The sequence below is a fragment of the Pinus tabuliformis genome, chromosome J (genome assembly GCF_031772625.1).
Source record: "Pinus tabuliformis cultivar Carrire ecotype Pingquan chromosome J, CPIR1, whole genome shotgun sequence".
NCBI classification, from domain to species: Eukaryota; Viridiplantae; Streptophyta; class Pinopsida; order Pinales; family Pinaceae; genus Pinus; species Pinus tabuliformis.
The window spans coordinates 1,056,347,869-1,056,371,724 of record NC_142295.1 but is presented as its reverse complement, the minus strand read 5'-3'; positions in this window follow the sequence as shown (position 1 = coordinate 1,056,371,724).

The following is a 23,856-nucleotide window of genomic DNA, read 5'->3' as shown; positions in this document are numbered from 1 at the left end:
TGGGTACATACGAGTTATAAATAGAAATATTTTGGATTTCGTTACTTCTTAACATTGCAATCTAAGAAGAATCAAATAAAATAACAGCATAATTAGGTATTTGATACCATTTTTAGGTTAACAACACGAGAAGTACAAAAAATAGTCATTTTCCGATAAACACATGCGGGACAATATCTATGATAGGATATGCAAATATTTTATTATAGAATGCCATCAACCATCAATAATTACAAGCAAGAAGCCCCATAAGATTTATTATTTCCCTAGATTGGGCCTTACAACTTTTGGTTAGCTTGTCCTACTTTCTTGGATGGCTTACAAGTTGGTCACCATTCTTCATATTAATAAACCTTATCACGTTCTTCGTGTGATCTTTTTGTTGGTTTGCATTTTGATGTAACAATCAAAAGTGAATGCGGGAAAAATGTGGAAATCTTCTAGAGAAGAGGCTCTTGATATTTCTATGAATGTAAGCCCTTGATGTTCATTATGTCTAATGTATATTGTAGCTTTCAGAAATATCATAGCATTTATGCGTCATTATTTGCAAATTTATTTGTTTTTTCTCAAAAAAATCAAAATCCTAAGAAATTTTCCATTTAAAAAAACATAATTAGCATACCTATTGTCACCATATTTGCAGACATGGCATACTCATACTTAGCATACCAAATAGTATGAAATAATGCAGTGAAAATCACTTTTAATGCATGAAAATCAATTGGCATATTGGGAGAGTACTTGTCGAGACTTATTGTGTGTATTGTGAGCAACGACTCTCCAGTAATTGGTCAATGTGAGATTTTCAAGATCTAGAGAACACTTACCAATAATTATTTCATGTATGGTGAGCATTAACTAGCCTAACTTGGTAAATGTGAGGTTGATAAGAAGTGGAGATCAGGTAAATACTATGTATGGTGAGTACTGATTAGCCTTTTCTTGACCAATTTTAACCGACTACTCTTGCCAAAGCTCGCCATACTCAACATGCTCACAAGTAACTCATAGGATATAGTTACAAATGTGGATGCTATGTATAAAGCATCATTATCATACTTGGTTTATTATCAACAACAACTCATATTTTCCATCCCATTGAATCTTATTCATGTTCCTCATTTTATCCTGTATTCTTTTCTAAACTACCGAAAGATCTCGTAGGAATTAATTAGTGTTGGAATACCCATTTCGTAACAACTAGCTCTATTTTTTCTCTTTGATTTTTTATAACATGAGTGCATGTTATCCTATCTTCTACAAATAATATTGGTTATTGTCCATTTCCCCCTTTTATGAAACGAAGGCGTAAATTAAAAAAATGTTGCATATGACCGAAAATTATGAGTAAGCATCAAACAATATCCTTCTCGCAAATTAGAGAGTGATGGTATTTATCGTGAGGATGCCAAGGGGACTCAAGTCCTTTTATATTCATATCCATTTATTTTCCATTCCCATTTATGGTTTGATTGCTTATCTTGATAAACAAACTGTTTTGTGTCAATTTCCTATTTATAAATATTTTTTATTATGGTAATGCATTATGAGCATATTCACTTTTAAATTATATGTACATAATTGATTACGAGGTAAACATGTGACTTCCTCTAGTTTGCATAACACCATTGCATATCATATATTGTCAACATTGTTTAACTAAAAAAATTTACTATATTTATTCATGGTCAAGATCATATTTGTTTTAGAGATTAAGAAATTATATTATCACATAGACTACTTCGTGAATTTTATATTCTTGCTATTTTAGTAGTTAGAGATTTGTAACTGAAAAGGCACCTTCATGGTAGGGGTTTAGACATGCCTTGGTGAAATTGTTGAAATGCATCACTAGAAATTAGAATATGAAAAACTTGTCATCCAAAATGACATGTCCTCGCAGTTACTAACAATTGTCCTCAAGCTCTTTGGACAACTTTGTAAAAAAAAACTTGTTTTTATGCATTGCAATTCTATAATTAGTACAACAAAATTCAATTTCTTCGAAATGGCTTGTAATTACATGATTATAACACATAATTCATTTATAAAATTATAAAGATTTGGCATATAAGAAAAAGGTTGATTTGCCTAAAACAAAAAAATAATGGTAATTTGTTATTCACCCGTTCACAAAGTGTGTTGACAACAGAATTGATTTCGCTAAAATAAAGAATTTATGGTAATTTTTTATTGGCCCCTTCACAATGTGTGTTGACAACAAAGTTTAGGAATAACTTACTAGTTAGAATTAGAAGTGCAAAGTTGAGATATCAAGGTGAAAGCTCAGTGGAGCCAAAGGAGTTTGTTCAATATTTTCAAATGTTAAATTTCATTCTCGATAAATATAAATGTAAATAATTAAGAGGGATTTCATTACTGTGTAATTTCTAAGAAAACGTGATAGGAATTATTTCTGAATACAATTTAAGATTTAAAGGTTAGCAATTAGTTTTACAATGCTTCCTTGCATAATTAAACATCATTCACCAATAGAAATAAATGAAAGTCTAGCAATTCTATGTTGAAATTTTACTCATCATAAATCTACCAAAGCACTCACATGCTCTTGAATATATATTTTTTAGCATTGGAGTGAAATGTTTTTCCAAGAAAATATAACATGGTGATTGCAGTGAGTTCTTATTTCCAAATTTGGTAATGTTTTCAGTACTCTCTTTTCATTACTTGTTCAAAATTATAGTAGAAGATGTTTAGGGATAGATAGCCCGAGAATCTTTCCTTTGATGTTACATGCATGCATTATGTATATAGATGATGTGTTTTTTGTTGAGAGCCATATAGAGACCATGCATCCCCTTAGAGAACTTCAGCTTAATTTAATGGTGGCATCATGAGAAATTATTGAATAGGAATTTCTGTGTGCAAATTGAGTGAGGTATGGGGAATGGGGCACTTGGAAATAAGGACAACAGATAGAGCTTTCATAATTTGAGTGTTTCCACACTTCCTTTGGTGATACAAAAACAATATCCCACCACTTTGAATATGCCTTTGTTTCAGTATTGTATGAATTTCCACATGAACAACCCCAGCATAGTCGACAACCATATGACAATAACCCAAGCCCTATGTCAATTTTCATTCAATAGATATCTCACATTTTGTATTTCTCTCCATATGGGATTCTTCCTCATTGGAACCGGTAATATATATTGGCTTAAATTTTGACTATAGTTTTGATGGCCTTCCTTACCATAAGTTGTAAAAGATATTAGTAATTTGCAAAGACTCCAACTCAATGAGTAACCACTATATATAATAATTTACATGATTTTGGCATTTAGATCCATTTTGTGCTCTTTGAATAAGTTTATGGTTATACACTTGACCTACCCCTCCATGTCTATCATACCATGATCGCTCTAACCCATGATATTTTCATTAATGACTACACATCCAATTTATTTTAGTTTTTTTATGCTTGGTGACAATGGATCATGTATATAATGATGATAGGTATGCTAGTTATATGATATTCATTGTTTAGGTCCCTCCTAGACATATTAATGGAACATAATTTCTCGATGTCATTCTTTAAATATTATGATAAAGGGTTCACCCTCGGCTGCATATTTATTTACATGAGGTATACTTATGTTTATATGGTCAAATTCATTTTTATTGATGGAACTCTCTAGACTCTGGAAACAAGTAGAGAGTGTGTCACTTGGTACATAGACCTCCCTCTATCAAACCTCATACTCAAAGCTTACAAGGTGTTGGGGGATCTGTGACTCTTATGAATTGGGGTCTATGATTGATGGTTAGGAGTATTCAAGGTATTTTTGGGTAACTACCTCATCTCCTCTGTCGTAGTTGGGATACATTTTATCTCTCATCACTAAGGGTTTGGAGCTTTGCATTCCTAGGGTTTCAACCCTCTGTTCTTACTCTCACAACTGTTCAAATTCAACTTTGGATGGTCCTTTTCACTGAACCACTTTTGCATGAGGATTGGAATCGACAAGAAAGGCTTACCTTATGGTAAGGTATGTTTTTGTTTTGATAATAACCGTTCTAGAAGTATTAGTGCGAATTTTTTGTGTTTGATGTTGATCATACTTCTTACCTCTCTTAAATTTTCTCTTCTTTATCTATGAGTGTAAATTGTAGGGCTCTTATTTGGCAGAAGCTTTCCCCCTTATTCTGACCCTCAAGGGAAAGAAATTCACCTTTTATTTATGTCAACCTTACTAATGGTCTGCCAGTTCTGAAGGTAATAGTCTCCTCTTCTTATCTCATTGTCATAATACAACATTTTGCTATGGACAAAACTAAGGAAGACTTATGTTTTTCTTTTCCATATTTCCAGCGAGGAGTAAAGGTTATAGATAAATTACTCTATAGGTAGATTTGGCCTCTTAAAATTGTTCTATCTTTCTCCATTTCTTCGCCTCTTTGTCGTTGAGTTAAAACCCTAACTTGGGTTCATTGTTTGTACCTTTTAGTTGCATATAGTTGATGTATGGGCATGGCTACATACTGACCATTCAATATTTACCACTCTTTTACAAAGTTAAGACTTTATCTGAGATTAGTTTTCCTTATGGATTATGTATTCTTCTTCTAGGTTTTTCTTCTTGCCCCAAAGGCTCTACTTACTTCCTAAGGAAGGGTATTGGATTCAATTAGATGGGCTCCAATGATTGTCATGAATGGGGTTACAATATATTTATTTAAGAAGGAACAATCATGATCCCAACTTGTTTATTTGAATAAACAATGAACTCTCAACAGAGATAGTATCTCCAATTTTATTTTGGGTTTCCTCTATGAGACTTGATGATGTAATCATAAAGGGTATTTTTGCTAGTATTTTCTAGTGATTATTGCTAAAACTCGTCTCTATGAAATTCCCTGGTTATCTTCAAATATGTAACTATATAGACTTTTGACAATCATTTTGTGAATGAATTATTTGTTATTTTCTTTTATATATAGAATATGTCATTAATATTGTATTTCGAATATATATACTTCCTCTATGGAATTTTTTCTTTTATTACAATATGGAGATTGTTTTTCTTTTCTTTAAAAAGGGAATTAATCAAACAACCTACTTGAGCATAATATAAACAAAAAGATGTTGTTCAAAGGTGTTTTATTTTCTCTTGGAATTCAGTGCATATATGTAAATATATGGTTCATTCTTGGAATTCAGTGCATATATGTAAATATATGGTTCATTCACCTAACTTACATTTAGTAGTCTAAGTGGAAATACCGTCCTATATAGGATTTATGTTGGTTTTATATATATTTTTTGCTTTTACCAATACGAGGCGTCGTGTGGAACGTTTTCTGGGTTTTACCCTTCCCCTCTAGTATCCAGTGTGGTATTTTAATTTTGGGACTGATACCGACACAACATATTCATTGCGGTATCTAACCCAGTTCCCCTCTAGTATCCAGTGTGGTATTTTAATTTTGGGACTGATACCGACACAACATATTCATTGCGGTATCTAACCCAGTTCTTATTTAAAAAGTGTTGTAATTAATGAAAACCACAACTTTTCCTTGTATCCATGTCTGAATTGCATATATTATGAGCCATATAATTATACCAGTCATTACACATTCAAGAAACTCATTACCACTTCTATTTCGTCCTCCAAAATTCGTTTGTCTACATTTTATCACTCCTGCACAAGTTTTCCAAAATTCGTTTGTCTACATTTTTATCACTCCTGCACAAGTTTTCCCAAAAAAATGTATCAGTTCATAGACTCTTAAGATGCTTACACAAATAACAACACGCAATCCAAATACAATAAAATAAACTCTCACTCAAAACATTTAAAATAAACTCTCACTCAATGTCTTAATATGAAATATCTTGGGAAAATTCCAAGGTAGTCACAAATCGTCCAAATTTTAGCATCTGAACGTAAAAATATTTAATTCTTATATTTGCATCCATGCTGCTAAAAATGAAAAAATTATCTTACGTGTTAAACAATATTTTCATACGAGAATCAATGCTTTGAGCAGAGATGTGCAAGCAGAAATCTTGAAGTTGCTCCTTGTTAATGAACTCCACATCTCGCCGTCCTCTTCTTCGAGCGAGAGCATCAAAGATCTCCAGTGCAAACAAACATTTTGAACAACAAATGCATAATCTTCCATGAAGAAAATATAATCAAGGTAAATCAAATTGTCTCAAAGAAAAACAAGAGAATTGTTTTTTGAATTTAATGAAACCAGTCGCGCCTGAAATCTTGTGCAGTGACACATGTACAGAAGGATCAGGAAGTTGAGTTAGTTATTAGTTAAGGCGACGTAAATGAAGGAGTCAGCTAATAGTTTACACAGGCGATGAATCCAACAGTGGAATACATTTTAATCGTCTAATAGCAGATCAGACGAAATATAGCGAAGACAACGAAGACAGGAGGGGAGTTCATCCCAAAGGAATATTTTTCAGTGTGATTAAAGATGGAAATGGTTTGACGGTAAGTCATATGGGCCAATCCCGGGCAGACCGAAGTTCAAATCTCATTGAGTACAATGACCTGCTGTGGTGACAGCAGGGCGGATTCTCTTTTCCCGTGAGTCTGCTCTGGCTAAAATCATAGGAACTTAGTATACCTGACTTGCAGGTAGTTGGTTATGTTCTTGGTGTTATAGTGGCAGCTATGAGGTTTGATCTTTGGTCTCCCATAGATTAAGCTTGACAGTTACCAATTCACTATATAGTTAAAAAAATAGACTAAAATCATAGGAACTTAGTATACCTGACTTGCAGGTAGTTGGTTATGTTCTTGGTGTTATAGTGGCAGCTATGAGGTTTGATCTTTGGTCTCCCATAGATTAAGCTTGACAGTTACCAATTCACTATATAGTTAAAAAAATAGACAAATAAAAGGAAAAATAATTTTCCCTATCCAAAATTTTATTTTAAATTTCACATCATTGAAAGTAAAACAAAAAAAATTATTTTAAATTTCACATCATTGAAAGTGAAACAAAGAAAGTAAAAACTATATAAATTCAAAGTTACACTCAATTTTTTCTGGAAAATGACAAGTGGATTTAATCAAGGAAAGGGCTATAATTTTATATCTAGAAAGAAACCCATTGACGTTACCTTTCAAGAGGCTATAATTGAAACGAGATGATTATAACTGAAAAATAAATATAAGATAAAGAGAGAAAATCAATTTGAAGGACAAATAAAGAAAAAAGGTTATATGACGAAGTGACAGATCTCGTCGAGCTTATATTCTACTTGGGTATGAGTGAAAATGAAAGATATAGATAGGAAAGAAAATATTCTCGTTGTTAATTTTCTAAATTATGATTTGATTGGACAAAGGTATAATTGAAAAGGCAAAGATAAGACAAAAATGGAGAAAACAAATATTATTCATGTAAACTTGTGCTAGAATTATGATTTTATAAGTAGGTGATTATGTACAGAAGATCGGGTGACCACATTTTTAACTTATTATTTTGTATCTTAAAACACAATTATGGTTTTAAGAAAGAGGTTTAGGTTTTTAGACTGGTAGAGCAAAGCAAGGGATCTCTTATGTGTGGCTCTTGTGTAAAGAATAATATTGAATAAGGATTAAAATATTCTATTAAGCAAAATGGCTCAGAAACAAACTAAATTCTCAAATAGAAATGGTATGAATGAAAATCATACAAAATATTTATAACATAAAAAAATATAAATCACCACAAATTTAATGAAACAAATAAGATTAAAAAAACTAATTAAAAAGAATGAGACTTCTAAATATAGAATGGGACATAAACAATGGCTTAATACAATCTTTAAGACAATTCCAAGATGAAGAAAAGATACCAAATACATCCACAAATTTACAAAAACATATGGTGTGCAATGCATTCATTAAGGCATATGAAAACTTAACTAAAAATACAAAAAAAATCCATGAGATCACAAAATCATGTGTAGTGTCTAGGATTTTCCCCCAAGGATCAGCGATTGAATTCCCCATACTATTTCAATATTGCGTGTTTTGAAAATAATGAAGTCAATTAAACATGTAACAAAATACACATTTGTTAGAAGAAGTAATACCCCGAGATTAATTCCTGAGTTGTAACGATTATCTACATATGATATCTAAATTTATGAGTCGGTGCATGTGAAATACCTTAGTGAGCCAACTTCTATTGAGGCATGTGTCCTCATATGTGTATAAATGTGTTCTTATAGTTGTGGCAATGTCTTCCTCTTGAGAGTTTAATGCCATGGAAAATTCATGTGAAACATCATCATCATACCCCTCTAGCAGCTCAAAGAAACCCAACCAATCGTGGTTTCTGAAGATTTCGACTACAAGAGGGTGTTGGTAAATTCTCCTAGTGTCTGAGGGTTCCCTTATGTTAAATCCTCCCCCCATCTCTTCTCTATTAGTCCTTGATGTTATGTAGGTGTAGAATTCAAAAGAAATTAAAAGAGTCTCAGTCGTGAAACAGTGACACAAAAAATGGTGAAATAGTGGAACAATTCTTGGTAAGAGTGAGGAAGAAGGGTGCTCGAATTGATATCAGCCAAACTATTTTCTCTTCTCTTAACCACAAAAAACATCCAAAAGGACCCCTTACTAATTAATTGACTGCTATCGGCTCTTAATTTCAAGTAGATTGCTCCTGAAATTGGGTGTAAAAACAAAGAAGGAGGTTATCACTTACATCTTATCAAAGAAATTTTGGGTTTGCATGAAGTTTTCGAGATAGTATTGAGCCACTATGACTCCTTTTTCTACTCCAAACTCCTCCTGTATCTCCAATTGATCTGATAATCACCTTATGAGTGACCTCAGTTAAAGATTTATTAAATGAAGGTATTACAGACTCATATGCTGGTGTGTGTCTATGTTATTCAAGCAACGGATCGATCAGATTGCCAACACAGACAATTGACTGGAAAGACAGTAGAGAAATACAGTAAGAAAATACAAGAACACAAGAATTTAATAAGGAGTTCACCCTATTCTCCAGGGCTACATCTCTGGTCCAGCTTCAGTGGTGGCCTTATTTTATTGTGTTTCAAGCAGAGAATTACAATACAGGGACTCAATGTGAGTTCTCCTGAAGCAGGTTTTGCTTGGCAAGGTGGTTCTTGGATTCCCCAAGCCACTGGAGTACACAAACTCTACTTCTTCCTACCAGCTCTGTGACCTTCTGGTCTAGAGTGGAAAGAGCCAAATGTGGTGCTCAGTCTAAACAGATTCCTCTATGGGATGGCTTGAACCTCTCAAGCTCTTTGGTGCTCGATGTTGCCGCTGGTCAGCTCGGCCCTCTGTCTCTTTCTACTTTCGCTTAACTGCCTCTTCTCTGGTTTCTGTCTCTAAGTGTTCAGTCCTCCTCTCGGGGTTCACTCTGACTAACTCCAACTAACTGTATTATGTCTCTGTTCATGGCTTTTAGCCATTCGTTCCAATGCCAGTTCGCTTCCTGTTCCGCCTATATCGATTCACCTTCTGCAGCTGTGCTTGGAGTTCCCTATTCGGCGTCATCATGAACGCTCAGGGAGTGGCCACATGTCCTCCTCTAAACGGCGCCAACCTGCTTCATCGGTTCGTTTCTTCAGTTACGTCGTGGATGCGTTCTTCCTCCATCGTGGCAGTCAAACAGATTCCAAATCTTTCTAAAATGTGGCGTATTCCTTCGTCAATTTCGCTTCCTCCATTGGGCGTGATCTCAGTCGTCTGATCTGGGTCCCCCAGATCCAATGTCATACGCACGTTTCGCGCAGTTGACTTGCTCGATTGATAGCGCATGATCAATGGTGGTTTTCTCTCACCTCCGGTTGCCACACGTCGATCAATGTATGGAGTCGCCCCGCTCTCGTCCAAAACCTCTTACCGTTTGTGGGCACCCCAATCAATACCACTGGTTTTCCAGAGCATGGGTCCCGCCTTTGTACGTTAGTGCTTTTCATTTTTTCCGCCCGCAGTTCTCCAGTTCCCCCACGTGACCAAGTGCTCAGGCTTTTCCTTCATGGGCCTGTTCGCCTAGCGATGTGCGATTAGCACTAATCGCGCATCAAAAACCACCTCCTTTTCCCAATCCGGGGCTCCCAGGGGCTACTTTGACCTCCTGTGCAGTCTCCATGGGCCTCGGTCAACGTGCTTTGACCGAGGTCCTTGTCGTTCCACGCTGGCTGCCATCACCACTGGTTCAGGGTGTTTTTTATAGCTGTTTTTGATTCTTTAGAGATTTGTTCCGACTTGATACAGTCATGGTTCTTTTGACAGTTCTTTTATGGATCCAATTCGGATCACGACCTTCCCACTGAAAAGCTTTTGGACCACCAAAAGTTGGTTTTCTATCAAGCATCGACTAAGTGAGGAAACTGTTGTCTCACTTGCCCAATCTCAATCCACTTTGCACTGCTCGGCTTCGAACCTTTGAGTCCAATTCTAAGGTACTCGACATTTCCTCTACGCATTGTCCTCACCTTCCTATCCAAGACTGTGTCTTCCTGCAACTCATTCAGATATTCAGGTAGCAGGTCAACAATAGAAGGCAATTGACTCTGCTCTTCGGGATCCTCAATCATTGAGGGTTAGAATAATCTCAAGCAATATGCATTTATGACTGAGTAGATGTGCATGTAAGCTGGTAGATCAAGGCGAAAAGCATTTTCACCAATCTTCTCAAGTATCCTAAAAGGTCCATACCTGATAGGCTTTAGCTTTTTACCTTCACCTTGCATCATGTCCTTGTTCATATACAGCGAGACCTAGTCTCCAACTTGAAAAATATGCTCCATCCGATGCTTTTCATGCCTTGCCTTGTATTTTGCTTGGGTCCTTTCCAGCTGTTCCTGTACTGCCTGGTGGATCTCCTGGATCTGTTCAATGAACCTAGTTGCCTTGTCCACATCACTGTGTCCATCAACCATGGTATCTTTACCAAAGACAAAATCCAAAGGAGACCTTGGTATGAAACCAAAACAAGTCTCAAAAGGAGATCTCTATGTAGAAGAGTGTTTGGCTCTATTGTAAGCATGTTGCACATAACACAAATGTTCATCCCAAAGCTTAGGATGTTTGCTGCAATATCCCCTGAGTAACTGGATCACTGTCATGTTAACGACTTCTGTCTCGCCATCGATTTGTGGATTAAAGGTTGTGTTTTTCTTCAGTTGGGTGTCCATCAGCTCCCACAGACTCGACCAAAACTTCCCCACAAATCGGGTGTCTCGATCAGATACAATAGAAGTGGGTAATCCAAAATGAACCCATACATGTTCAAAGAATAATTTTGTAGTTTGTTTAGCAGTAATCTATTTATTACAAGGTATCAAAATACACATTTTGTTGAACCTTCCACAACCACGTACAGATAATCGTGACCTTTCCTAGATTTAGGCAGTCCTCCAACAAAATCCATGGAAACACTTTCCCAAGGGTGAGAAGGAACTGGAAATGGAGTGTACAAGCCTAGTTTTCTGTTGTTGGGCTTGCTTTTGGCACACACAGTACACCCTTTTACATATCTAGAAACCATCTCATTCATTTTCGGCTAATAGCAAAACCTTTGCAACTGTGCAACTGTTTTACTTACCCCAAAGTGACCTGATATCAGAGAAGCGTGTGCCTCTCTAATTATCTGTGCTCTCTCTGTTTGTGGAATGCATAGTTTCCCACAATGATATAAGAGTCATTCCTTCACATGATAATCCAATTCTTCTACCATTTTGCCTTGACTCAAAGTCGCATATACATCTTTAAAGTCTATATCTTGAGCATATTGTTATATGTAGCTTTCATGTAGCACATATTATGCTTAAGTATAGTAGATGCATTTATAATGGGTCTAGATAACATGTCTGCAACTTTGTTATGTATGCCCTTTTTACATCTGATGACTAAGTGAAACTGTTGCAGAAAACCCATCCATCTATAATGTCTTGATTGCTGCAACTTAGTTTGGGAGTGTAGATATTGAAGTGGTTGATGATCAGTATGTATTATTGTCTCTTTGCCCATTAAGTAATGTTTCCACTTTTTCACACTCTGAACTAATTCATACAATTCTTTATCATATGTAGGATAGTTAACTACTGCAGGATTAAAAGTCTCATAATGATAACATATGGGTTTACCGTGTTGTGTCAACACTACTCCCATGGCATAGTCACTGACATCAGTTTGGATCTCAAATGGTCTTTGTAGATTAGGCAGTGATAGTACAGGTGTTGTACTAATCTTTTCTTTCAAGGTGTCGAAGGCTTTCTGATGTTTGCCTCCCCATTGAAACACCTTGCTCAATCCTGTCAAAGCATGTAAGGGAGCTGCAATTGAGGAAAAGTTTGAGATGAACTTCCTCCAATATTGTGTTGCTCCTAAGAAGCTTCTCACTTCTGTAGCAGACTTGGGTTTAGGCCAGTTTACAATGACTGCCACTTTAGAAGGATCTATTTTCAATTCACCACCCCCTACTATATGACCCAAATAATTTAGAGATGTTTTTCCAAATTCACATTTTGAGAGTTGAACATAAAGTTTTTCTCTTTTCAAAATACCTAATGTCTGCTTAACATTCTTTAAGTGTTCTTCCCACGTTTTACTAAAAATCAGAATGTCATCCAGATACATAATAACAAAATCATCAAGAAAAGGTCTGAGTACATCATTCATTAATCTCATTAAAGTAGGAGGGGCATTGGTCAAGCCAAAAGGCATAACCAGCCACTCATACAATCCCTGCTTTGTTTTGAAAGCAGTCTTCCATGCATCTTGCTCTGCAACTCTGACCTGATGGTATCCACTGTGCAAATCCAGCTTGGTGAAATAAACAACTTCCTTTAATTGATCTAAAAGATCATCTATGCGAGGAAGGGGATAACGATTTTTTATTGTTATCTTGTTCATTGCTCGGTAGTCAATGCACATTCTCCACGAGCCATCTTTATTTCTCACCAAAATAATTGGTGACCCACATGGTGATGTGCTAGGCCTAATGAACCCTTTCTCAAGCAACTCCTGCACCTGCTTCTTGATTTCAGCATTCTCTAAAGTGGACAACCTGTACATTCTTGTGGCTGCAATGATTGTTTCATCTCCCGAGTCTGACCCCAAATCTTTCTGAATAGCTGTAGCAATCTTCTTCTTCTTGCCCTCAGACTTCCTAGGTCTCAGCTCTGGATGCAGAATCTAACAGTGCTCATCATCATGCCCCTCCTTTTTACAGTGAGTTCATGAAGCTTTGCCTTTTTGTGTAGTGTTAGCCTTCCTTGCTTTCCACTTCTTCTTTCTTTTCTCCTTGCTCTTGCTTGCAGTGGGTTGGGATGTTCCCCCAACTTCTGGATTTCCATTCTTTCATCTAGCCTCTAGATGAGTAGCTTGTACAGATACCTCATCTATACTAGTGGGATTAAACATGAGGATGGTATGCCTCATGTAGTTGTGTAGACCACCAATGTACTTCAGAAGAGTCTCTGGTGAGTCTAATGAGATACCCAACATCAATGCTCTCTTTCTGAACTCTTGAGTATACCCTTGCACACTTTTCCCTTTCAACTACCGAAGAGTTTGCCAACTCATCATGGCTTGTTGCATGTAGGCCAATGGATAAAACTTCTTTTTGATTGCAACAACAAATTCACTCCAGATAGAGATGGTCTTACCATGTCTTTTCATATCAGCTTGGGTTCTGCCTTCCCACCAAACGAAGGCAATGCCTCCTAGGCGTAGGCTTGCCAGCTGAATCTTACTCTTGTCTGAGTCTATGTTCTGTACCCTACAATACACATCAATTTGTCTAGTCCAATTTTCCAACTTTTCAGCATTTAGCTCTCCATCATATATAGGAAAATCAAATTTAACATCTAGCTTAATCAAAGATGCTTTCTTATTATGCATAGGACTATTAGGAGGGGTGAGAAAGTTTTCCTCTTTCCCTTTTCCTTTTGAGTGGTCATGGGAATGAGACTCATCTTCTTCTTTATCTTGTTTAGAACCTGATGAATCTTCATCCTTATGATTTCTAAAGTCCCTATACATTTCTTCTACCATAGCCTTTATAGCTAGGAAACTTTCTATGAATTGAGGGTCTAGCCCCACAGAACCTTCCTCTGACATTGTCTTCCGAGGATAGACTCTCCCAATTTCAGGATTAGTTTCCACCAACTCTCCTTCTCCTAATTTGAGCTTTGATCTAGTGAGCATTCAACAGCTAAACCAGCACAAGCTTGTCTAACCTTACAGCGTAAAGCTCTAATACCACTTGATCTGATAATCACCCTATGAGTGACCTCAGTTAAAGATTTATTAAATGAAGGTATTACAGACTCATATGCTGGTGTTTGTCTATGTTATTTAAGCAACGGATCGATCAAATTGGAAACACACAAACAATTGACTGGAAAGATAGTAGAGAAATACAGTAAGCAAATATAAGAACACAAGAATTTAATAAGGAGTTCACCCTATTCTCCAGGGTTACATCTCTAGTCTAGATTCAGTGGTGGCCTTATTTTATTGTGTTTCAAGCAGAGAATTACAATACATGGACTCAATGTGAGTTCCCCTGAAGCAGGTTTTGCATGGCAGGGTGGTTCTTGGATTCCCCAAGCCACTGGAGTACACAGAATCTACTTCTTCCTACCAACTCTGTGACCTTCTGGTCTACAGTGGAAAGAGTCAAATGTGGTGCTCAGTCCGGATAGATTCCTCCATGGGATGGCTTGAATCTCTCAAGCTCTCTGGTGCTCGATGCTGCCGCTGGTCAGCTCGGCCCTCTGTCTCTTTCTGGTTTCACTTAACTACCTCTTCTCTGGTTTTTGTCTCTCAGTGTTCAGTCCTCGTCTCGGGGTTCACTCTGATTGACTCCAACTAACTGTATTCTGTCTCTGTTCATGGCTTTTAGCCATTCGTTCCAATGCCTGTTCAGTTCCTCTTCTGCCTTTATCGATTCACCTTCTGTAGCTGCGCTTGGAGTTCCCTGTTCAGCATCATCATGAACGCTCAGGGAGTGGCCACATGTCCTCCTCTAAATGACGCCAGCCTGCTTCGTTAGTTCATTTCTTCAGTTACGTCGTGGATGTGTTCTTCCTCCACCATGGTAGTCAAACAGATTCCAAATCCTTCTAAAACGCAGCATATTCCTTTGTCAATTGCGCTTCCTCCATCGGGTGTGATCTCAGCCATATAATCTGGGTCCCCCAGATCCAACGTCATATGCACGTTTCACGCGGTTGACTTGCTCGACGTATAGCACGCGATTTACGGCGATTTTCTCTCACCTTTGCTTGCCACGTGTCGATCGATGTATGGAGTCACCCCGCTCTCGTCCAAAACCTCTTACTGTTTGTGGGCACCCCGATCAATACCACCGGTTTTCCAAAGCGCGGGTCCCGCCTTTGTATGTTAACGCTTTTCGTTTTTTCCGCCCGCGGTTCTCCGGTTCCCCCACACGACCGAGTGCTCGGGCTTTTCCTTCATGGCCCTGTTCGCCCAGCGATGCGCGATTAGTGCTAGGTGCTAATCGCGCATCAAAAACCACCTCCTTTTCCCGATCCGAGGCTCCCAAGGGCTACTTTGACCTCCTGTGCAGTCTCCATGGGCCTCGGTCAGCGTTCTTTGACCGAGGTCCTCGCCGTTCCACGCTGGCTGCGACCGCCACTGGTTCAGGGTGTTTTTTATCGTTGTTTTGGATTCTTTAGAGATTTGTTCCGACTTGATACATTCATGGTTCTTTTGACAGTTCTTTCATGGATCCAATTCGGATCACCAATTGCCCCTCTTGTAGCAATTGTTGGCCTTCCTGTAGCTTTCTCTTGTAGCACTTTTTAGGCAGGGTTCGAAGCTCCTCGGTGGCACTCTAGGCTCCTCGATGCACTAGCTCGTCCTTCCTCTACCTTTTTTTGGAAAGAGTGCTGGTGCAAATGAAGTTGAGCCAACTCATAATATCCTCTTTTGGTTAAAATCTTGGAGTGATCTAATGACTTGGCATTAACAAGAGTTTTCTCTTTTGGACCGTCCTCCCCACTAATTGTAATCATTTCTCCCTCCTTGTGATGATCACCCCACTCTTCGAGGACACCACTTTGTTTTGAGTTGGAATTTCCACATTACATGGGTGACTTAAATCACACTTGAGTTTACTAGTCGAGGGTGGCCAAGTTCACTGGCCACCTCCAACCTATTAAAACACCTTTTCTCGCTTAAAACACATTTTTATCGTTTTTATGCAAAAGAAGGAGGTTAGGGTTGCCATACCCGAGCCTACCTGTCGATAAAACTACTGCATAGGTTTTCATGTTGGAGTTGGACCATATATCATTATGATAAAGGGAGTTGACCTCTTTGACTTATTTCCTGTGCATGTCTTCATTCTTGATGCTACCTTGATTGTTGCTTTTGTTGTGTGTTTGCAGGTGCCTCTTTTGATATCCAAGTTGTTTCTACTGGTGGAAAGCCTCCTTGAGAATGAGGTGTCTCTTCATAGCTACAAACAAAGCTTCATCATCCCTTTTGGTGGTGGAAAAAAAATAATATCAATGATTGTTGTGTGGTTGCATAGGCTGCTATAGGAGGAGTTTCTTCTTGTAGTAGTCTTTTTTACTCCCCTTGGAGTCTTTAGTTTGCTTGAGGGAGATGAGGGAGATGAGGGAGATGATGATAAGCTATGAGGACAAGGTTAGATTCATGGAGGAGTAGTGTAGACATTGTAGAGATAGAAAATAGTAGCTTTTGTGTTTTTTCTTAAGGTAGGACAGAGTGGAGAATTTGAGCAAATGTTTGGTGAAATGAGTGGATGGGTGATGGATGGATGATGGAAAAGTCATAGGAGGACCTTCTTTATCATTTCTCAGAGTCATGATGGTCTTTTGGATTATTTTCCTCCTTGGATCTCCCTCCTGTAGCTCCACAAGATCCTCCTATAGCATTACAGGACCTTCCTGTAGCAATACAGGTCCTTCTTGTAGCATCACAGAGAGGAGGTGAAATTTGGATTTCTTGATGATGGGATGGTGGAGAGAGATAGTAATATGAATGGAGAGGATGGATATGAGGTGTATGGATGGAGGAATGGATGATAGCTTGTAGGTCTTGGCCTGTAGCCATGAAATCTGCCACTGTGTACAATTCTGCAAAACAAAAGAAAGGTTAGCAAATATGATATAAGCTTCTTCCTTGTTCTCTTTTTCTTTTCTCTTTTATTTTCTATTTTATTTTACTTTTTCTTGGGACACACAAGCTACCTCAGAGGAGGTTTTAAACCTGCATTCCTACCCTAGGTGCCTCAAGGGAGGTTTTCACCTAGGGATCTTGATTATTTTTTCTCTCTTTTTGTTTGCTCCTGGGCTGCCTTAGAGAGATTTTCAACCCTGGAGTTAGCCTCAGATTCCTCATCCAAACCTTTTATTATGATTTTTTATTTTTTCAAATTTCCAGGAATGTTGTGGACTAGAAGTAATGAAACCCCCAATCACATTTAATTATTTGTTGATCGAACTAATAAATTCCTCCTTGGATAGAGGTCTTCTATATAACTTCAACCTATAACCATTTACAAGCAATGGAATGCCTTCCTCATAAATGGTTCTGATTTGGACATATCCATTTTCATGACACTTTTGCACTAGGTATGGACCCAACTATATTGTCATTAGCTTCCCTTTAAAATCTTTGAACCTAGATTCATATAATAGGGGCTAATCCCCTTCTTGAAAAGGATTTTCCTTAATATGCTTCTCATGACAAACCTTCCTTTGCAGTTATATGACTTCAATGTGTAAGAGAGCTTACATTTTGAACTCATCTAAGCCATTCAGTTGGAGCAACCTTTCTTGTTGTGTTGTGGTGACATCTAAGTCCAACTGAGTTGCCATTCTCAAAGTGTTATATTCAAACTCAATAGAAAGTAGAGCTTTCTTCCCATAAAAAAAATTATATGGAGTGAATCCAGTGGTGGTTTTCCAAGTGGTATTATAGGCGCAATTTCCTCTACTAGTCTCTCTACCTAATATTTCTTATTGTTGCTAACAACCTTGGTGAGGATGCTCTCCAATGATCAGTTTGTGACCTCTACCTGCCCATTTGCTTGAGGATGCTAGGAAGTGGATGTCTTGTGCTTGATACAGTGTTGCCTCATGAGATATTCAATCAAAATGGATGTGAATTATGCTCCTTGATCAATGACTACCTCCCTTGGATACCCAAACTTGTAGAAGACATTTTCTCTTAAAAATCCTGCCACTTTATGCTTAGTTGTTTCTTTGGTTGCCTTTGTCTAAGCCCACTTTTTCAAGTAATCAGTGCACACAATGATGTACTTTTTATGTCTTGATAGTGGATCAATTGAGCCAATGAAATCCATGTCCCACTTTTCAAATGGCTCTAAGGCCACTTGAGGTTGTAGGGACATTTCATCCCTAGGTGTGGGTTTTCCCATCCTTTGGCACTGATCCCTCTCTTTTTTTAAGTAATAACTTCTAAGTGTTGGTGTTCATCAGTTGATAATTTTTGGTGTCATGCATAGGAAAGGTTGTTCATGTTGCTAGAGATCAGGTGCATGTGTCTAGGTAGGCATTGTTATGAAAGTAATCCTAGCTGAGACTTAGACCAACAGGAGTTATTTTTCATTGCTAAGTTTCATAAGCATGTGTTGTTTTAGCAAGAGATTTCATGTTTTTTTTCTTGAGGAAAAATATTACGGAGTATATACTCCTATTCTTTCTATTCAATATTCTTCACATGATAGAAAGGAAGTTGCTTGAATCATATCAAAGGCATCTGAGTTTTTCAGCTTACGAAGAAGCATTTAAACTATACACAATATCAGAAGACAAAGGTAAATTGTTGACAAGGGTAGCATGTTATTATCTTTGCCATTGATGTCAAAGGGGGAGAGACCTAATGGAATAAAAATAAAAATAAAAATCAGGATAGACATCTATCAAAGGGGAAATAGTGGTGATCATGCACAAAAACGATACCTTAAACCATACTACAACAACAAAATTTTATCTCAGGTGGAGAAATTCACAACAATACCAAAAACAGTAATACAACAAAAAAAAATTATCTCAGGGGGGAGAAAAACTCAAAAGAGACAATCTGTGTTGGTAGAGAAAAAGGTATTTTATTTGGTGTTGGTGTTGCCATCAATGCCAAAGGGGGAGAATGTTGGAAATATGTTGTCATCGATGTCAACAGGTGGAAAAGGCAATGTCAATTCCAAAGCATTGTAAATGGTATTGTCATTATTGGAACAATAAAAATCAAATGCAATGGCGAAGGTGGCACAAGAAAAGCAAAGGAAAAGGAAAAAGCATTGCAACCAGTAAAGGAAATAGAAAATAATGGCAAAGGTGGCCGAAATGGTTCAAAGGATTTGGAGCTAGTCCTAGAGAAGAAGATCATCTCGGATGTAGGTGCAACCCACTTATATGGATAAAGATTTAAAAATCTTTCCAATGGTGTGTGAAAGTATGAAAATGGCCTCCTGAATCGATAAATAGAGCCAGTCAAAATTGGTGACCCCAAGATCAAGATAACAATGTTAGAAGAGGTTGGATGAGATTTGGTGTGCAACCAAGGTTGGCATAAGTGAAAAACCTAGCAACAGAGAGGTGAAATGATTGACCAGGCTCACGTGTAAGCCACAATAGTGGCGAGAAGAATTTATATTAGGTAGGTGGAGCCTGCTTGACAATTTGGCCCAGTGGAGTACACTCAATGACATTACCCCAGCACAATCCTTTTGACTCACAAGTCTAATTGACCGGGATAAAAAGAGAAGATGGAGCCCACCTGAAGGTAGTACCTCGGTGGAGTTATCCAAACTGTATTGTTTTGGCACACAAAATAAATGTGTTAGGGGCGAACGCCAGGATACAACACTAGATAGACAACCAATGAGATTTGAGTGGAGGATCCCACTCCAACATTTGAGATCGTTGAAGGCTAGCCTAGAGGGAAAACAAAGTGGTAGTGCATCAAGGGGCTGACTGGGTGGAAATATATGAAAAATAAAGGAAATGGCTGGTAAACCTGGAAACCAATTAATAAAGAAACTACTCACAGAGGAGTTCTATAGGACCCCCTTTCTCTCTCCTCCTAAAAGATAGGTGGCAACATGTGATTGGTCCAAATGAAAAAGGAAGGTGATGTCAACACAACCAATAGGACGTGGGCATGTGACAATAATTTTTGGCATTTTTGGGCACCCTCATGCCCCGTATTTGGGCAACACGTTTCACCACTCATAGGTCCACACGTGGTAAGTGTGACTTCATCCCAGCGAGATTGGCCCAGAAAATTTAAAATGGCACAAAGTAATGCATCAGGTTACAAAGCGTCGGGACACGATGGTAGTTGACAGAGCAGTGGCCAATAAAAAGGGTGTCGGGCGGACCCCATTGACAACTCATCTCGTTGGATGAAGCTTAGAAAATTAATATGGAGGTACACGGGAGTGCGTCAAGATAGAAGGGACTACAGGCTATGTTCCCTCATAGTGTCTCATGAAACCATTAGAGACAAGGGGTGTGACAGATAATAAAAGGACCTGGGTTTGGGAGCTCTGAGCTTAGCACCTAGAACCAACCCTTTGGACATTTCACATAGAAATCAACTCAGGGCATATATAATAGAGTCATGGAGGCTCTTGGGAGGTGTGGAGATAAGTTCCTAGACCTATCCCTTGATTATTTTGCATAGAAACATGACCAAGGGCGCGACAATAATAGAATGCGGGGTCATCCCCGGAACCCAGAATCCCGCAACTTATTAAGAATTACAATTAATAAAAAATGCGGGAACTTGGGATCTTTGACATTAGTGTTGGGCGTGGTCACTTTGCGTAGAAGTGAGATGAGTGGCATAAGAGCTTTTGACAAAGGAAATTAGCCCGCAGAGTGCTTGACAGGGCTATGCACGCAATGGCCTAGCCAATGGTCGTAGAGATTGGTTCTATGGTGGTAAAATAGGTCAAAGGAGCTAGCGAAGGGAGCTTAAGCACAAAACAATAAAACTTTTAGTTTTGGAAGTGAAATTTGGCAGTTAAGCCAAATTAACTACATATAAAAATAGTAGGCGCACTGCTAAATTCTATAAAAACTAGAATGCAAAGAATAAGTAGAAAAACTCAACTTAATTTGCAGAAAAGGTAGTAAAGGTTGGTTTGACTTGGAGATTAAGCCCATAATAGAAAACATAGTCCAAAAGACTGGGATAAACAAGACAAAGGAAAAAAATAATGCTTCATGCATAAATTCAAAAATAAGAAAAGCTAAATATAGCAACAAGAAAAATCTATAAAAGCAGGCCTAATCAAGCAGAATCAACACAATTTTTTTTACGACAGGGCTTCTCGTGCAGCGAGGTGTTGGTATTGTGAAGTTGTTTTCTATAGTGGTGAGAAGTAGCAGGTCGCTGCAAGGGTTGGGGTGTTGAAAGAGAATTCAAGCAGTAGATTGTGTAGTGTGCAGTAGAATTCAAGAGCAACAAAGGGTTGTTGGTCGTTGCATGAGAGAGAACAGCAGAGTGTTTCAAGAGTAGGTGTGTTCAATAATGAAAAATTGTTGAACGTATTGGTGATTTTTCAGTAATTAGAGATTGTTGAAGGTTTTTACATTAGTAATCAAAGATTGTCGAAGGTGTTGGTGATTAAGGAATTCAATTATTTTGAAAGGAAATAAGGCCTATTGATTTGAGTTTGAAAATAGATGAAATATGGATCAATAGTGCCAACAAGTGGTAGCTTGCAGATCAAGGGTTGAAGCTTCTTCTAGGGGGTCCTACTAAATGTTCAGGGGCAACCGTCCCTTTGAGAAGAGACTGATAAACAACCAGTGGCATTCTTCTCCACCTTGTCTATTTTTGGAATGTGGCAACAGTCTTCTCCATCACTCTACTTGGTCTATTTTTGGAAACTGGTGGCATTCTTCTCCAGTTTACTTCTTTGGTGGGCTCTTACGCATTTGTTTATGGCATGCGCCATATTTTACGAATGGTGGGCAGGACTATCTCAGATAGAGGACTATGTTCCATTCTCTCTGTAGATCCCTAGGTGGGAGTTGGTATACGTTTCGACATTGTTATATTGTGCATATTCTTAGGTTGGGCTACTTTCTCTATTTCTTGTGTTGGTGTCTCACTAGATGCCTCCGATTGGATTTCTTTATTGATTCGGATGCCACTCGGGCTTTGAATTTGGGACATGGCCCACATTGATGGTTGTATTACAGCTCTAGATGTTGATGTTTCCAGACATGAGGCTTTCATCCAAGCCACCTTAGATGTTGAATGTGCATACTTCCTCGAAAGGAAATTTGACGCGGGACATGGTCCCTCGGATCGAACGACTCTCCACCCATCCTCTACATATCACCAAGTGGCTTTCATGCAGTGCTTCGGAAGCCAAACCCTACACAAATCGATGAAGGTCGCCGGACAAGGAAGTAGGTCTGTGGTAAGGCTATCAATCCGTCCTCTGAAACAAAATTATTAAGCTTTGGTTACGATGTGATGTGGGATAGAGTTACCCGTTTGCAGAAGCGGGCTCTAGTCGGTTGATGGGATTTTACAGATCTCCTAGAACAAAATATGTAAGAGTGAGTGAAGAATAAATGGGCTCCTATTTTAGGTTAGCCCACGAAATCGAACAGACTTATGAATGCCTAGTATAGTTTCCATTTACTGCACCAAGATGACTTGGAGTGTATATTGAAAACTCCTTGGGTTCGCGAGTGTAGATTTCTATAAGTGCACAAATGGTATGTGGGTTTCAATCCACTGCGAGATATGTCGAAGAATAATTTTGTATGGGTAAAACTCAGGAGTTTACCCTTGGAACACTGGACACGCAGAGTTATGACCAAGATTTCGAACGCCGTAGGTCACTTTTTATATATGGATCCTAGAAGCCTGGGGGCTAGAGATAAGAGAGTGGCTTGGATATTGGTGGAATTAGGTTTCACTGGAGGCTTCCTGGGATAAATTGATCTGGCTTGCGGACAACCCTTGTATAGACAACGCATCCACTACTGGGGCATCCCTTTTTGATGCCTTCTCTATCACCACATGGGTCATTTGGAAAACTAAATCCATCTTAACTTTGGATCTACTAGAGTGATTAAATCTCTTTTTACTTTTAAAAAGGTTTGTGCCTCAAAAGATTGTATCCCTCTTGACATTTGGTAGATCCATAGTTAAAATGGATCTAAGCTAGTTTAAATATTAATTATAATTATTAAATTTGTGTTGTTTATTTTATTTTATTTTTATTTTCATTTCTATTTTATTTTATTTTGATCTAGTCAAAATGTTTATATGGCATTACATTACATTACAACATCTCTACCATAATGGGTTGCTCAATAATTAACACTTTTTCCCATGAAAAATATCTTTATATTTTGTATGAGAGATATACATATCATTACAAACTCAACATGACATTCAATCGGGTGTTGAGGAATACAAAATTTCTCCTAAATACATTTGCTAAATCCAATTAAACATATAATTTTATTTAAAAATAATGTATTCATGTAATTCTCATTTTAACACATTTTTTACTCAAATTTCTTTACTTTATTTAAATCAATATATATATATATATATATATGTATGTATGTATGTATATATATCTTTAAATTCATATGATTTTTTCTTAGAAAATAATAAAATTTAAATTTAAATATATGCTACATTTTAAACACATTGAAAAAACAATAAACTTAACCAATGCATTACCAAAGTAGGGAAAGAGACTAAAACAATTTTTTTTTTTTAAATAAACTTAACCAATGCCTTACCAAAGTGTGGAAAGAGACTATAACAGAATTTTCCTTACTTAAGTATGGAAAGAGACTAAAACAGATTT